The sequence below is a fragment of the Amia ocellicauda genome, chromosome 3 (genome assembly GCF_036373705.1).
Source record: "Amia ocellicauda isolate fAmiCal2 chromosome 3, fAmiCal2.hap1, whole genome shotgun sequence".
NCBI lineage: Eukaryota > Metazoa > Chordata > Actinopteri > Amiiformes > Amiidae > Amia > Amia ocellicauda.
In genome coordinates this window covers 49,933,310-49,949,160 of record NC_089852.1, presented here as the reverse complement: position 1 = coordinate 49,949,160, position 15,851 = coordinate 49,933,310, and the positions used below count along the sequence as shown (strand labels likewise).

Genomic DNA, 15,851 nt, shown 5'->3' with positions numbered 1-15,851 from the left:
GTGACTTAAGCAATTTTGAGCGTGGCATGGTTGTTGGTGCCAGACGGGCCGGTCTGAGTATTTCACAATCTGCTCAGTTACTGGGATTTTCACGCACAACCATTTCTAGGGTTTACAAAGAATGGTGTGAAAAGGGAAAAACATCCAGTATGCGGCAGTCCTGTGGGCGAAAATGCCTTGTTGATGCTAGAGGTCAGAGGAGAATGGGCCGACTGATTCAAGCTGATAGAAGAGCAACTTTGACTGAAATAACCACTCGTTACAACCGAGGTATGCAGCAAAGCATTTGTGAAGCCACAACACGTACAACCTTGAGGTGGATGGGCTACAACAGCAGAAGACCCCACCGGGTACCACTCATCTCCACTACAAATAGGAAAAAGAGGCTACAATTTGCACAAGCTCACCAAAATTGGACAGTTGAAGACTGGAAAAATGTTGCCTGGTCTCGATTTCTGTTGAGACATTCAGATGGTAGAGTCAGAATTTGGCGTAAACAGAATGAGAACATGGATCCATCCTGCCTTGTTACCACTGTGCAGGCTGGTGGTGGTGGTGTAATGGTGTGGGGGATGTCTTCTTGGCACACTTTAGGCCCCTTAGTGCCAATTGGGCATCGTTTAAATGCCACGGCCTACCTGAGCATTGTTTCTGACCATGTCCATCCCTTTATGACCACCATGTACCCATCCTCTGATGGCTACTTCCAGCAGGATAATACACCATGTCACAAAGGTCGAATCATTTCAAATTGGTTTCTTGAACATGACAATGAGTTCACTGTACTAAACTGGCCCCCACAGTCACCAGATCTCAACCCAATAGAGCATCTTTGGGATGTGGTGGAACGGGAGCTTCGTGCCCTGGATGTGCATCCCACAAATCTCCATCAACTGCAAGATGCTATCCTATCAATATGGGCCAACATTTCTAAAGAATGCTTTCAGCACCTTGTTGAATCAATGCCACGTAGAATTAAGGCAGTTCTGAAGGCGAAAGGGGGTCAAACACAGTATTAATATGGTGTTCCTAATAATCCTTTAGGTGAGTGTATAATGTAAGCATTTTTTCTGCTGCTTGCATTTAGTGCATTCTATTTGTCACATTTAATTTGCAGGGCTGAGGCATAGTCCTCCATAGTGTCTATATCATTGTATATTTCCATTGGTATCAGTTTTTTTTGTAAACTACCCCAATTTGTGTATTCATGTATGCAATGGAAGTTTACTAATTATTCCAGAGATCCTGTCTTCAGACTTTTGCTGCACTCTAACTCTGGTTGGATTGTAAAAAGGAATAAAACTCTTTGCGAGGCATTGCTGAGTTTGATTAAAATAATTTAGTAGTAATATAATGTTTGCAATACTGTAGTTTGAACAGGAAAATTTTCATGACCTTGGCTGTTAATTCATTTTCAAAACTTTGGTCTAAGTTACACTCCTGTTTTTATTCCTCCTTCTCCTTTTTCTCCTTCTCCTTCTAAATGGAAAAAAAGAAAAGCTTAACACTACAGGATTAAAGCTGATAGTTATATCTGTAGGTTAGATGACTGAGAAACTTAATTCTACCATATGTTTCTCCAAGTATAATTGGGCTTTTGCAGCTTAATCTTAAGCTGATGGAAACCCTATGGAAAGTGCATTATGAAGTTTTGGCTTTATTGTGGACAGCGGGAAACACAGTCTTTGCTTCATGTGTGCTGGCCCTCTTTGCACTCAGATATAGATATTCAGCACAGCCTTTCTTCAACTCAGCAGTTTATCAAATACACCTAAAGGAAATCATTAGTTTTATTTATTTATTTTTAAAATGTAGTTTTCAACAAAAAGGACTTTAGGCAATTCAAAACTTTACTTTAAATTTTGAAGCATTTTTTCTAGGTAGCAACTTGTCCATCTTGATTTCTTTGTACAAGCAGTATGAAGCAAGACCCAGCAGAGCTTTATATATGTGGGGAACCCTGAGAGTAATAATAATAATAAAGAAAAAACACTTTAAGTAAAGCTTTTTCTCAGAGATAGGCCTCATGGATTAAGTCAAGCCTGCTGGTTGTGTGATTAAATCAGTGCTTTAAAATACTACTATAGCCTTTTTAACACTGTTACAGATTAACCGTAAAGTTCTCTCATAGCACTTCCAACTCCCTTCACAAGATTCAACAAGTCTTTGCATCATCACTGTGGTCTGTATTTTAGCATCATCAAGGTGCATTGTTTAAAAGGAGTACCCTTAAGAAGATCAGTGGCAATACTGGCAATAATTATTTACTATACAGTGTTTAAATGCATTTTGGCGGGAAAGCTGAACATATAAAATATGCTTTTTACATTTACAATTCAAAATATTGGCTGTAAAATATGTATCAAGTTTTATCACGGTCTATCTTTTTTTCTTAATTCTTTTTTATTTGTTCTTTCTTTCACAAACTTGTCAGAAAGGCATCTTTTTGGTGAGGTGTAACATGTCTAAAATCCGAAAAAATATTAGCACATTAGAACATAAGAAAGTTTACAAACAAGAGGAGCCAATTCGCCCCATCGTGCATGTTTGGTGTCCACTAATAACTAAGTGATCCAAGGATCCTATCCAGTCTATTTTTAAATGTTCCCAAATTTTCAGCTTCAGCTACATCGCTGGGGAGTTTGTTCCAGATTGTCACAACTCTCTGTGTGAAGAAGTGTCTCCTGTTTTTTGTCTTGAATGCCTTGAAGCCCAATTTCCATTTGTGTCCCTGGGTGCGTGTGTCCCTGCTGATCTGGAAAAGCTCCTCTGGTTTGATGTGGTCGATGCCTTTCATGATTTTGAAGACTTGAATCAAGTCCCCACGTAGTCTCCTCTGTTCCAGGGTGAAAAGGTTCAGTTCCCTCAGTCTCTCAGTAGGACATTCCCTTCAGACCTGGAATAAGTCTGTTTGCTCTCCTCTGAACTGCCTCTAGAGCAGCGATATCTTTCTTGAAGTGTGGAGCCCAGAACTGTACACAGTATTCCAGATGAGGTCTAACTAGTTACATTACTTCCCTTGTTCTCAATTCTACACTTTTGACAATATGCCCTAACACTCTGTTTGCCTTTTTATTGCTTCCCCACATTGTTTGGATGGAGAAAGTGAGGAGTCCACATAGACTCCTAGGTCTTTCTCATGCATTACTTCTAGTTCTATTCCTCCCATAGTGTAATTATAGTGGATATTATTGTTACCTGCATGTAATACCTTGCACTTGTCCACATTGAATTTCATCTGCCAGTATGTTGGTACTATAACTGTGATCGATCACTAGGTGCTCTGCTGTTATTTTCAAAGATACATTTTATATAGCCATGTCTCATTCTACATTAATTGCTTGTGAGATAAGGAAGAGGAGCAAGCAGCATAATTCTAGTCAACAACACTGTATTAGTCGCCTTCCATGGGTAAACTGTTGGTGATACCAGATTCGCAACAAGTATATAAATATTTTAAAGGCAGCCATGATTGATTATAGGAGGGAAAATGTCAGCTGTATGATAATTAATATAGGGAATTGCTGTTTATGTTCTGAGACATGGTTCAATCTTTTTTTTTTTTTATTCAGAGCAAGAACACATTTAAGTGAACAGATTTAAATATGCCTTTACATTTGAAAACCCTTGTCCTGCATCAATGGATCAGTAGATAAAATATGTCAATGGAATTACTCATGATTATTCAGATTATTTTTGCAAGCTTTTTTTTTTTCCTTCCTTGTTTTCCTTGCATTTGAATGTTTAAATAGTCCACTTCATTTATATAGAATGCCTCATGGTAGTATAAAAAGGGAATCGATGTACAACAAAATCGGAATCCTGGAAAACATTGTGGGTGTACACATCAATACTCAATTCTGAATACTCAGCAAAAACAAATTGATTTGAGGAGGTTTTTGTTCTACCATGGAGTTGGTGACCTGTAATTTATAATCTACCCTTTCCTTTGAAGTTTTGTGGTTTAATGTTTAGCTTGCTGAGATGTGTGGAGAAAGGTGGGATTCTGTTCTGTACAGTATATGAAGTGTGATGTTATTACTGTAGGACTGCTGTAGAAAAATAACCTCCAATTTTGTGTTGTGGTTTAACTCTAGGGAGCAAATTTACTAGTAACAGAAATCTAAAATAGGTTGTTGAAAGGAAAACATCAGGGGTTTCCGAAAAGACCCAAACCTCTAAGCTTCCAATGAAAAATGTATTCTGTTACCTCTTGGCCTTACAATAAGGCATCAGCTCTGTTTGTTTAGTCATAGGCCACTGGTAGTTAAAACCAATAACTTGATGACACAGACATTTATCCAACAGTAAGTACTAAATGTGACTAAAATGTTTCCTAATTTCAACATTTTGTACCTGCAATCTTGCCATTGTGGGACCTCTTTTAAATTGCAACCGTGCAGTTTGGTAATAGTATTCTATTGATTGAGCTCTCAAATTTTTGTTATTAGCTGGACATGTGCTCTTCCTGCTGTTTGGTGTGAAAGCAAAATGAACAATAACATTGTTAACTTTCGGGGGTTTAAAAGTGTCACTTTGATTTCTCACGAAGGGCGTTAGAATCTCAAGATGAAGGGGAGAATGCATGAGAACAAACAATTATCAATTTGTGTTCACACTTCCATTTCCATTTAATCGTTTTGTCATGTAGAAAATTACTTAAACACAAGACGGTGAACTTTGAAGTCCCTGCTACTGAATTCTATTTAGATTAGAGGGTTTTCTTCTTTTTTTGGGCAAGAGGGGTCAAAGGCTATAGCTTTTTGCAGTTTGTTTCAGATTAAACGTGTCATACCTTCAGTTCCTGTTAGATGGATGAAGTACGGTGAGATTGTCAGGACTTTGAATCAGCTCTGTTTGAACTCTACATTATGTGGCATGGGAAATCATTGACAGCAGGTCAGCTGTAATGGCCATTGATGACATTTACAATATTTTGCATGTTGTATGCTGGATCGCCAGGTAAATTAATTTGGTTGAACTTTCTACCTTTTCACTCTTTTCCGAGTTGTATGCACCACAACTGCACAACCGTACAACTGACTACAATTGATAAAAAAAATGTAAACTGAAAATACAATGTGCCTGCCATCAGAATTCATTTCTCATGTGTAGGAACATATTTTTGCTAACTTTATATAATATGATATATATATTGAGATTCTGTTTTCATCACATGGGTACATACATTTTAAACAGAACTTTTTACATGTTGTTAAGTTGAAATCTTAATGCAATATGTACTTTACAAATGTGCTTCGCTTCATGTCAAGATAGGAGACAGTGTTGGAGTTTTTTTTTAATTATTTATGAGTGAAAAGGAAAATATAAAAATGGAAGATATATCTTTCATGGGTTAAAAACTATTTACAAATTCATAAAACTGTCACATGGGTAAAAAAAAAAGATTCCGACAATACATAAATAAGCAGACAAACAAACAAATACATTAATTAATAGATCCTTGCAACCACAAGAAGGTGAAAAAGCCATGTTGGAGTTTAACAGATTTTGCCAGTACATACAAAAATAAAAAAATACAAACACTGCTTTGTGGCAGTGAAGAAACCTAGGCATTTGTTGTACTTAATTTGCATTTGAATCATAACAAGTTCCAGGAACATGATTTCTGCTTTTGTCCCTTTGTGCCAAACAGGGTGTATGATGCCACATTAATTCCCATTAAAATAAATCAGGCAGCTATTGGTAATTCATGATTCTCACCAGTAATTCTTTATTGCAGGGTGGCAGAAATTTGCCAGGAATCAGGAATTTAGCAGGAAGTGTATTGTGTGTAGCCTACAGCTACATACAGTATAATTTACATTTTTCAGATTTAAATGTTATCCCTAAAAGCAATTGGTTATATTTAGGCTTACTCTATGTCTATCCTTTTTTTATTATTTTAGTGCTTGAACAAAAAATAACACAAAAGCAAAGGATAGAGAAATTAAATACATACAAAATACAGCCATTGTTAGGTACAGTTTAAATATATATTAAGAGGCAGTATTACAGATATTAAAGTCTACAAAAATGTTATATGTTTAAATAGCTTGAAAAAAATGAGGTTTTATTGACTTACATATTGCTCTATATCCTATATTTCTACCTTTGTTTTGGAAGGATATAATATTTCATAATAAAACCCTTACCTCCAGTAAATTAATTAATGAGTGAGGATGGAGTATGCCTGGGGATGGATAGTTTATATTGTCTATAAACTAGAGGTGGGCATTTTAAACATTTAAAAGAGGTAATGGAATGCTTTTTTTCATATTTTACACACTTAACTTTATATGAATGTATTATTATTATTTTAAAAACCTGCAACCATACAAATAGATGTATAAAACAACAACAGGTCATTCATATTGTGTAACAGATTAAGAAATTCAAAGTAGCCTTCCCAACACCATACATGCTTATAGATTGGTATTTTTCAGGTGCTGTAGTCATTGTTGTGTAACTTGTTGCCTGCCCTGATATAATGGCATAAACCCAGTAACTGATTGGTGAAAGGTCTTCAGGCATTTGTTTTGAATGTATGCACGGATTAACTTATTTATTTATTTGCTTAATTATTGCCTGCATTTGGTAGTGTTGCACTTTTCAGAATGGAGAGGCAAAGTGGCATTTGCATCAAGGTGCCAGTACAAATTGGGAGTTTGCTGCTCAGGCCTTGTCACTCGCCACATGTGCTTCTCAGGGGTAATTCATCTTAAAGTGCGTGCTGCCTTTGAGGCAATAACACACGACAGTTGTGCCTGTTCCAGTAGCTCTGATCAACAGCTCTAAATCTTTTTGTCACCAAGTGGTACAGAAGGCAATCAATCTTACTCCCCTGAATTGAAATGGGATACCATGTTATGGAAAAAGAAAATACTGCCTCCCCCTGCAAAAAGAAGCACATCATTCTCTCTGGTTCTACCGTCGGACTTGTAGTGAAGTCGAAATGAGACCTTGCGTCTGTGGTTGCGTTCGGAAGATGCTCCAGACTGCAAAATCAAGTAAAGCCACTTTAAATGGCAAATATCTGCAAACAAATTGTTTTAGTGTAGTCTTCTCTTCTGTCTTGTGCTGCAGTTATGCTTTCAAGGCATTCAATATGCTAAGTTGTTGTCCCCTTTGCTATGTTTTTCATTAAACGTTAATGCCTACTCTGAACCCATAAAAGTTATGTGTTTAATAAACACATCTGGTTCATAATTAGGAGCCATAGCATATCCATCGCCCATATGAGATGTGAAATGTCCTTCAAGAGATCATAAATAGTTTATTGCTTTTGCGTTCAAAAATAGCTGCAGTGTTGCCACAATTACACGAGTCCCAAAAGCTGTCAGAGCCTTTTCTTACAGAGCTGTGCCGTTGCTGTTGCTTCCACAGACTATTACCTTCACCTGGAAAATTTGAAAAGTAAAATTAATGAAAACTTTTAGTTTGTACTAACCTTGCGAAATGGCAGTGGAACAAGCATAATGACAGACCGTAAATCACCTTACAGGGTAGGTAGGTTTCAGTAAGTCAGTGTTTCGACTTCAGATTGCTTTGTTTTATTTTTTTGGTGCCTTGTTTTCTTATTTTTTCAGTCTTGTTTTTCTCCCTGCAAAACCTGACTCCTCACTTTCTATAATGTATTGGCAGTAATATAAATAAATCATTTCAAGTTTCATGCATACTAGTCATTCATCTCTCTTGGAATTGAATGTTGTGTTGTGACAACCCCTCATATCAATGACTTTGTTTTAACACAATAAGCGGCTCAGTATTAATGTTTCACATCTGTTCGTACCTGCAATCATAAAACACAGCCGTGCCGATAAAAAACATGGGAGATTTGCATTTTACCAGTATTGAGTGCTATATATTTCCTGCCTTTTTTGTTTGTGTTAAGGAGTAAAACTAAAATTGTTGACTGATACATATATGACAATGAATGTCAGAATGGGTTTGTAAATCATTCCTTCCTGATGTTTTTTATTTATTTATTCAAAGAGACTTAGATAATGTTCAGTTGTGGGCCGACACCTGGCAGATTAAATTCAATGTGGACAAGTGCAAGGTAATACATGCAGATATCAAAAATGTCCACTATAATTACACTATGGGAGGAATAGAACTAGAAGTAATGCATGAGAAAGACCTAGGAGTCTATGTGGACTCCTCACTTTCTCCAATCCAAACAATTTGGGGAAGCAATAAAAAAGGCACACAAAATGTTAGGGTATATTGTCTAAAGTGTAGAATTGAGAACAAGGGTAGTAATGTTCAGACTGTACAATGCACTAGTTAGACCTCATCTGGATACTGTGTACAGTTCTGGGCTCCACACTTCAAGAAAGATATCGCTGCTCTAGAGGCAGTTCATAGGAGAGCATCCAGACTTATTCCAGGTCTGAAGGGAATGTCCTACTGAGAGACTGAGGGAACTGAACCTTTTCACCCTGGAACAGATGAGACTTCGTGGGGACTTGATTCAAGCATTCAAAATCATGAAATTCATAGACCACATCAACCAGAGGAGCTTTTCCAGATCAGCAGGGGGACACACACCCGGGGGCACAAATGGAAATTGGACTTCAAGGCATTCAAGACAGAAAACAGGAGACACTTCTTCACACTGAGAGTTGTCACAATCTGGAACAAACTCCCCAGCGATGTTGTTGAAGCTGAAAACTTGGAAACATTCAAAAACAGACTGGATAGGATACTTGGATCACTTAGTTATTAATGAACACCAAACGAGCACGATTGGTCAAATGGCCTCCTCTCGTTTGTACCCTTTCTTATGTTTTTAGGTTCTTATGTTCTTATGGGTGTAGAGCAGTGATGATGCTTAAAACATTGTAAGCAAAACTTTACATTTGTGAACAAAATTGGGAGTCATGGATTCAACTGAATAAATGTAGTTTTTAGTTGGTGTGAAAAACAAGAAATAAATGCTTTCATTTTCAGGTTTGAAAACCAATAGAACTAATATGCAAAATAACAATATTTCCTGAATCTCGTTGGTGATAGATGTTTTGTTGACGCAAACAGACAGAATCACATATCCATTCTGCACACAGAAGTAGCGGCAGAGGAACGATCACAGAATTTGTGGAAAGACTATACACACCCCCTATTCCAGCCCCCCAGACACCCCTACCCACATTGTTTTTTTTTGTATACACTGTTAGGATAAGCTACTGTGGAGGTTTGCTTTGGCCTACCATTAGAACAATCCTTGATGCATTTTATTTGCGATTGTTGAGTTTGCAAATTTACCTTCCCATGTCAATAAGCCTGCTGTACACAGCTTGTGTGTAATTAGGGAGGTTATATGAGTTTGCGAGATGTTTGGGGAATTAAATTTACTTCATTAACTTTATCACTGCCAGTGGAAAATAAACTTTTGTCCTTCATCCCAGGCATGTTATCCTCCCACATAGATATTGAGGATGAAACCTTACCCTTATAAGCATATGCATGTAACAAGAAACTCAAAAATTGAACAATGTGATCTTTAAAATCCCAATGGGAACTTAATGGAGTATAAGAGAAAGGTCCCCTCATCTGCTGTAAATAAAAACCACCCAGAGTACAGGAGAAACTCAAAACTAGGAGACATACAAGAAACGATAAGGTAAAAATAGGACTTTTGTTGTGCTATACCCACCGGAAGGCGATCTGTAGAGTAAGAGTTCGTTTTGCAACATGATATGGATATCAAAAACACAGACAGGCTCACCAAAAATGACTTACTACAGTACACTAGGTCTCCAGATTGATTTACTGGCCTCTCCTTCACTTAACCCCAGTGAAATATTATGGGATAAGCTTTGACAGAACAGTGGAGAGGAAAACAAGTTCAAACTGCAAGACTCTGGGAGATCAATGGACAAAATGTTGTGTCAGAATGGCTGCTAACAAAGAGTGCCATTTGATGTGAAATTTATAGTGAAATGCCTTAAAAGCATATCTGTTTTGTCATTTGCGATTGAGAAGGTTAATACATTCCCATGCAGATCAATAGTTTATTCTGATTATTCCTGCCTGAGTTACCCTTCAATGAGGTTTCTAGGTCGCCCCATAGCTTTAACTGGCAGAGCGCAGATAAGACAGTCACGCCATATTAAAAAGAAAGGCTTTGACCCCGAGAAATATTTGACAAAATGGAAAGCACAAGACAGAGGAAAACCAAATCCAGCATGAGGTGTGGTGGCTTTGCTGTTGTTTGGTTTGTCAAACTTTCAAGGACTTTCAAACCCCAGTAGACACGTTTCCGAATTGGACAAAATCATTACAAAAAAACGTATTGGATGTTTTATTTATTTAATCTTGGCTATACAAGTAATAACATTTTACTTTTCTACACCAGGGCAGTTTATAAGTACTAACAGGAAGAGGGGGAAAGGAAGATGCTGCTAGTAAGATTACAGTCATTAATATCAATATATTCATGAACACTCATCTTCCCTTCATGTCGTATATATCTAATCAAGTTGTCATCGTAAAAATGCAAAGGCCCAGTGGGAAATCTATTAAACATCAATTTGTTATAAACCGTAGATTACCCAATAATTCTGACATGTTTTAGTTTGTCAGAAGTGGGAGATTCTCGCAGCCGTGCTTCAATGAAATTCTAAAGGCTAATTTAAATTGTCAAGGGCAGGGAGACAGGCTAAGAAAGCCAGTGTTAATAGCTGTGTAGGAGGTGGGGATATGGTGACAGGAAACAGCAGAAGGATTGGAGCATCTATTGATTCTGCAGTGGGCTTTGGTTGATGAAATGAAGAAAATACCAAAGCTGGTTCTTTAAGTTGGACATAGAATTCAAATGCTGCCACTCACACACTCGAAATACATGACATAGAGCCAATCACAGGCACTTCTCTTTGAAAGAACAAAAGTGATTTTTTGTATTGCCTTTATTGCCCTATTGTTATCAAAAGTAAAATATTGTCAGCCTGCCCTGTACTGTAGGTATGTATACATCAAACAAGCAAACAAACAAACAAAATAAAATACTTTGATCTCAGATTCTGTTCTTTTTGCCGTTTTGATAAGCTTGCTATCAGGCAATAAAGGATAAAGATGGTTTACTGGCGATTCTCATTGCAAAACATTTTTTCACTCTCTTTGACCTGTTTGGCCTTGAGCTTTATTGGTGAAGCCTGTAATCCCTTTCATTGAGGAATTCAGACTCAGATCTGGGTTTCATGATCTTGAGTTGGCAACCTCCCCAACAAACTGTATATATATATACACTCACCTAAAGGATTATTAGGAACACCTGTTCAATTTCTCATTAATGCAATTATCTAACCAACCAATCACATGGCAGTTGCTTCAATGCATTTAGGGGTGTGGTCCTGGTCAAGACAATCTCCTGAACTCCAAACTGAATGTCTGAATGGGAAAGAAAGGTGATTTAAGCAATTTTGAGCGTGGCATGGTTGTTGGTGCCAGACGGGCCGGTCTGAGTATTTCACAATCTGCTCAGTTACTGGGATTTTCACGCACAACCATTTCTAGGGTTTACAAAGAATGGTGTGAAAAAGGAAAAACATCCAGTATGCGGCAGTCCTGTGGGCGAAAATGCCTTGTTGATGCTAGAGGTCAGAGGAGAATGGGCCGACTGATTCAAGCTGATAGAAGAGCAACTTTGACTGAAATAACCACTCGTTACAACCGAGGTATGCAGCAAAGCATCTGTGAAGCCACAACACGTACAACCTTGAGGCGGATGGGCTACAACAGCAGAAGACCCCACCGGGTACCACTCATCTCCACTACAAATAGGAAAAAGAGGCTACAATTTGAACAAGCTCACCAAAATTGGACAGTTGAAGACTGGAAAAATGTTGCCTGGTCTGATGAGTCTCGATTTCTGTTGAGACATTCAGATGGTAGAGTCAGAATTTGGCGTAAACAGAATGAGAACATGGATCCATCATGCCTTGTTACCACTGTGCAGGCTGGTGGTGGTGGTGTAATGGTGTGGGGGATGTTTTCTTGGCACACTTTAGGCCCCTTAGTGCCAATTGGGCATCGTTTAAATGCCACGGCCTACCTGAGCATTGTTTCTGACCATGTCCATCCCTTTATGACCACCATGTACCCATCCTCTGATGGCTACTTCCAGCAGGATAATGCACCATGTCACAAAGGTCGAATCATTTCAAATTGGTTTCTTGAACATGACAATGAGTTCACTGTACTAAACTGGCCCCCACAGTCACCAGATCTCAACCCAATAGAGCATCTTTGGGATGTGGTGGAACGGGAGCTTCGTGCCCTGGATGTGCATCCCACAAATCTCCATCAACTGCAAGATGCTATCCTATCAATATGGGCCAACATTTCTAAAGAATGCTTTCAGCACCTTGTTGAATCAATGCCACGTAGAATTAAGGCAGTTCTGAAGGCGAAAGGGGGTCAAACATAGTATTAGTATGGTGTTCCTAATAATCCTTTAGGTGAGTGTATATATATATATATATATATATATATATATATATATATATATATATATATATATATATATAATGTTAATGGAAAATAGTATTCTTTCTGCCTGTATACTTACACTTCCTCCATTTCTGATCCTGTTGTCTTCCTACCTAGTGCTTTGATACCATTGTGTTATATTTCTCTTCCATTTTCTTGGCTTTGTGCAACAATATGTGTTCTAATAATCATGAACTGGATTGTTTTACCTTCTATTTATAATACATATATATTGAGTCTATTTATGTGACATACTTTGATAATTAGATGTTTTGTTTTTTCTCACAATATACAGCTTTGAGTAAACATACAGTATTGACTGCTTTTTTCAGTGCGGTCTCATTTAATAGTATATGTAATGTATTATTCAGTGTTTTAATGACAGTAAATATAAGCATATAATGTTTATCTGTGTTGTATATTTGGTATACTCCATAAGCTAGTTTCAATGGCTCAGAAAGCTATTTAAAGAAAACATCGGCCCAATCAAGAAATTGTAGTGATGGGAGACGTTGAGCCTGCAAGTTTCTTTTAACAAACTCTCTGACCTAAAATTATCAAAAGTCACCCATGTTAAGCGTTCTGAGAGATAAGGTCTAGACCATTTTGAAGGAGACAGGTCCACTAAACCAGTTGTGACGAAGTAGATCTCTATCGCTGAAATTGAAGGGAGTATAAATCCAGAAGGATGACCCAAATAAGTCTTAACGGTTGCTGCCACAAATTGTCTTGTGAAATTTTAAAATGCCGTCAGATTTGCAGAATTTACTTGTGAGCCCCCAACAATTGAAACATATACTTGCAATAACTGGAGGATAAATAGCATAATATAAGCTGAGACACAGAAGCAATGTCATTGGTGAAAATGGTCAAAACAGCTGTGTTATATGCAGCTCTGCCTCGGCTGCAATTACCCTTGAAAGCTGTAGTAGAGAAAGTGAGGCATATTAAAACTTGGAGGCTTTTTCACAACATCCTGCCTCAGCCAAAATGCTCAGGGTTTTTCCAGTTACACTAAGCTTGATGTACCGGCAGATGTAACTCCTGGGTAAATTCATGAAACTACCATTAAATGTTTCCAGCCAGAGCACAGAGGCAGTGGTATAGTATCATATCTTATGTTGAGGCATCACAACAAAGCAATAGCCCCACTTAAAAATACATAATGTCAAAACATACTCCATTCATCTGTTATTATAATTGCAGTTGTCCTGTACTTTTGGGAATCGAATGCCATGTCTTTAAAACATGTATGAAACAATGTGCCCGAGCTTTGGAAACAGCTGTGAAGCAGCTTGTGACATTGAGATTAAATAACTGGAGATCTTCAAAAATATTGGATGGCGATTTCTTTTAAAAATGTTATTCATTATTAAAAGTACATAGACATCATCAGTATTATTATTATAATGATGATGATGATGATGATTATTTATAAAAATAATAATAAGAGTAGTAGTAGAAACACGAAATTAGTTATTTATAAATACATTTATTCACAGTTACAGGTGAAGGACAGTTTGTTTCTTCCAAAATATTGGCAATACAATACTGTATCATTCATGTTTTGAAAAGCAATGCAACTAATCTATTTCAATTATACACACACACACACACACACCCACATATATATATTTACAATGTTATAATATATTTTGTTACATTTAAGCTCAAAATCAACTTAACATTGACTGTTTGCATATTGACAGATTCAGACATATTTTAGCTGGGACCCAAGGGTCTGATGATAAATGGCCCCCAAGGTGTTTTACTATGTCTCTTGACTTAACTATGTGTGATGCTCCAGTAATACAATACTCAATCTATTCTTAAGCAATCAAAATTGTCCACTGAAATGCTTAAACTTAAATCTTAAACTTGTGAGCCAGAGCTGCTGTTTCTACAGCCTGACTTAATTGGGAACCAGAGCTTTGAATTTCATGGCTAGACCAAAAGCATAGACCAAAGATAATGTGTTGGTGGTTCATTTTCTGTACTACAGAAATTTCAGTTCAGCACCATTAGTTTCATTAGATTCTCTTCCAAGCTATCTCCCAAATATGAAATGTCCTCTGTGCAACCCTCACAAAAAGTACTTATAAAACTTTACTCTGGGGCTTCACAATGGTCAAAGTGTGAAGAGGTATGGTATCTAAAGACACCGACCATTTGAAGCAAAGTAAATGTTTAGTGTAACTATGGAAGTTGGTGAATTACCATGCAGATTTAGCTTGGTCAATTTTCCTTCGAGCAAAGGGAATGAAGAGTTTCATTTTGCCTGGTCTCACTCAGTGTGTTGGCTCAACACGGGTTTTTGTGGCACAGTCAGAGAAACAAAATCCGCATGATTTACCCCCTGCTGAAGCCTGCAGATGTTAGCAACTAGCAGTTTCACAACAGCAGCGACTGATTTGTGTATGATATCTGACAACAGCTTGATTTCAATGTGGACATTTCCATGATTGATCTGCTTGAAAATCTTCAATGAACATGCAGACATGCACTATACATGCTCAAGTTTTGCTTGCAAGTTCTTTCGCCTCATTAAGGTGACAAAGACGTGTCAGATTCAATTAAAATTAGCAACACACTGTCAGCAGGAAGCCCAGTTTACAAATTACGTGTGTTTCATTTAGTTTCCATGATGCAAATCTGGCATCTAATTTCCTCAAAATAAGTAAACCAAAGGCTTTATAGTTTTAGTACCAGCCATGAGTGTGGGAAATATATAACCTATATTATAAAATATGTATACTGAGTGGCCACCTCACCTTTACATGAAATAGACTGGGCAGTGAGTGACAGCATTACGTGTTCTGACTAAGCAGGTAGGCAGGTATCTAGGGTTTTTCTGTGTGTGCAATTCAGAGGGGGAATGGACAAGACAAAAGATTTAAGTGACTTTGAACTGGGCATGGTAGGTCAAATGTCAGAAACAGCAAGCCTGCCGGGGTTTCACACATGACAGTTTTATGGTTGTATTGGGATCTCAGGGAGATCTCCAAAACTTTTCACTTGAAGTGTTCTAGGACGAAAAAGGACTCAAGATAAACTAAGCTTACTTTAACAACCTACTATTTGCCGATGAGATTGTCATACTTGCAAAAACTCCTGAAGTTTCAAGAACTCTCGGATACAAGTTAGAAAACTGGACTCAAAATGAACTTGAGTATGACTAAAGTTATTTTCTACAGTTTTGTTAGAATTAAAAAAAAAACGTAGATCAAAAGAAGAATGTCTACCTTGGACAACAAATCTGCACAGATGGAGATATTATGGAAGAAATCATTAGAAGAGTAAAAATGGGATGGAGTGCAGTTGGAAGAAACAGCAAGCTGTTGAAAGGAAATCTACCCATT

At 37.5% G+C, this 15,851-nt stretch overlaps 1 protein-coding gene across 3 annotated transcripts in view; it reads left to right on the top strand.

The window, feature by feature from the left end:
* LOC136746953 (cell adhesion molecule 2) overlaps nt 1–15,851 on the top strand; it is a 584,452-nt gene that overhangs the window by 177,259 nt on the left and 391,342 nt on the right. The window lies entirely within an intron of this gene.